This window comes from Bombus vosnesenskii, unplaced genomic scaffold (genome assembly GCF_011952255.1).
Source record: "Bombus vosnesenskii isolate JDL3184/JDL3185 unplaced genomic scaffold, Bvos_JDL3184-5_v1.1 scf7180000016076, whole genome shotgun sequence".
Lineage (NCBI taxonomy): Eukaryota > Metazoa > Arthropoda > Insecta > Hymenoptera > Apidae > Bombus > Bombus vosnesenskii.
In genome coordinates, this window is record NW_022884265.1 from 5,001 (window position 1) to 7,500 (window position 2,500).

General features: G+C 50.5%; 1 non-coding gene across 1 annotated transcript; it reads right to left on the bottom strand.

The window, feature by feature from the left end:
- Window positions 1-1,171: 1,171 nt before the first annotated feature.
- Window positions 1,172-1,326, bottom strand: LOC117241519. The gene has a single exon (XR_004495025.1). It is a non-coding gene; the product is annotated as a 5.8S ribosomal RNA (ribosomal RNA).
- Between the last annotated feature and the right edge of the window lie 1,174 nt (window positions 1,327-2,500).

Consider the following 2,500-nt stretch of genomic DNA (forward strand, 5'->3'; position numbering starts at 1 on the left):
CTTGTAGTACAGCGGCACCCGTGTATAGCCGATCTTAGACACACGCTAGTTCGCACACGCATTACATATATAATATGTAAGATTTCCGACGAACGTGGCTTTTTGGGAGCCAGGCGCGCGGGCAGAGAGATACACGACGACGGGGAAAATTCGTCCCGATACGAGTACGTGTACTCTCCGATCTCCGCGCTACGCTGGGGATCATACCTCCCTAAGTCGTCAGAGCGTTCGAAGAAATCTCGCGTGTGCGTTCCCGGATCTACGGCTGATACTTTCGGGGCTTGTAAAAAAGCACAGAGCGTGTAAAACGCAACGACGACCCATCGATGCGACGGTCCTCGTTGTTGTCAGTCGCTTTCGCGAAGAGACGGAGTGGGCATTCGATCCCTGGGGCTGTACGAGAGTCTTAAGAAAAGACGGTAGATTATGGCAAAGTTTCGCACGCCATCGAGTTTAGGTTTTTGGTTCTCTCTTCTCTCCTCTCTCGACCGAGTTCCCATATTTGCTTTCTCTCTCTCAGTCTCGCCAAATATAATATTCGTTTAAGACGACGTCGGGGGCGCGGACCTTCGTGCGTCGAACACCGGCAAACGTAGCATATATCGCCTGATATGAAAAAAAAATCGGTCACGAGGAGAACACTACGAGTATATACGTTCGATAACCGATACACGAAGCGGTGCATAAGCGGGCGGTCGCCCTCGTAAGGACGACTCACGACGCCGCGAGCACTCACGCAGGTCCGTGACGGTTCTCTCCGCTCTTATTCGTATCCCTTCGTATACCTTCGTCCGACTCTGAAACGTTCTCTTATAATTTTTAAGAAGAACGACGGCGGGTTGTCAAGGCAAGAAGGGACAGAGAGAGACAGAGGTAGAGTTTCGTAGTCTCCCGTGAACACGATAGATTATATATCGAGCATGCGTACGACTTGCACGGTCTCTGCACGACCGCGACGAACGCCGACGAGCGTCCAACAATCGCTCGTACGTCGCGTATGTTCTCTCCGTCCGCTCTTATTCGTATCCTCGTTCTTGTACCTTCGTCCGACTCTGAAACGTTCTCTTATATAAAGAAGAACGACGGCGGGTTGTTAAGGCAAGAAGGGACAGAGAGAGACAGATACGGAGAGTGACGATACGCAACGCAAGCAGTCTTAGGTTTACGTGAGCAACCCTCAGCCAGGCGTGGTCCAGGAATTGTATCCGTGGACCGCAATGTGCGTTCGAAATGTCGATGTTCATGTGTCCTGCAGTTCACACGTTGACGCGCAATTAGCTGCGTTCTTCATCGACCCACGAGCCAAGTGATCCACCGTTCAGGGTAATCTTTTATAAATTTACAACAGTTCAGTACTCAAATGTACTCTTCTCGGTTCTATCGAAGCCGAGTTCCGTCACGTTCGACCAACGGGAATCGAACGCGCAGAAGTCGCCATAGAATTGACGACACAAAACGTTCGAAAAAAAAAGAAACCGACGAACGCGCGAAGATACGCGCGTTCGCCGGCCGGGCGTAAAGTACATTATGATATATAACAACCATCGAGATCGAAGCTCCGTTCGTCAGGAAACGACGGGGATATATACACCCGATTCTGAATCCTCTGTACAGCACACGATCTCGCGAACGAGTAAGCACGGTGGCTAGCCCATGTTATATATGTGTTTGATTCTACTCTCTCGTCCAATTATTCAAGAAACAGCGCGCGTGCATCTCTCCATCGTTCGGGTGATAGTAAAGATTCGATGGGATTCGCGCGGCCGTCCGCCTCGAGCGGTCTTTCGTCCCAATATCCAGAAGCAGAGTTTGAAAAACTCTAGCGACGGCACGGGTGTCCGACTCACGACATCGAGGTTTCGAAGCCGGCGATCCCCTCCGAACGGATGGCGACCACGCGACGACTGAAAGCATGAAAAATCGACGAAAGATAGAACACATCTCCGTTCGGGTGGTGTTTTTTTTAAAAAAAAAAACAAAAATTCGATGGGACTCTCAGCCATCGTCCTCGCGCGGTCTTTCGTCCCAATATCCAGAAGCAGAGTTTGAAAAACTCTAGCGACGGCACGGGTGTCCGACTCACGACAACGAGGATAGACAGCCGGTCCCCTCCGAACGGGTTATGCGACGATAAACTCGATGAAACTTTAGTCTCGTTCAGGTAGTGTGTGTCTTGTAAATCAAAAATTCGATGGGACTCGCATCCATCGTCCTCGCGCGGTCTTTCGTCCCAACATCCAGAAGCAGAGTTTGAAAAACTCTAGCGACGGCACGGGTGTCCGACTCACGACAACGAGGATAGACAGCCGGTCCCCTCTGAACGGTATATTATATATGCGATGATAGACGACAAACTGGATGAAACTTTAAGTCTCGTTCAGGTAGTGTGTAAATAAAAAATTCGATGGGACTCGCATCCGTCGTCCTCGCGCGGTCTTTCGTCCCGATATCCAGAAGCAGAGTTTGAAAAACTCTAGCGACGGCACGGGTGTCCGACTCA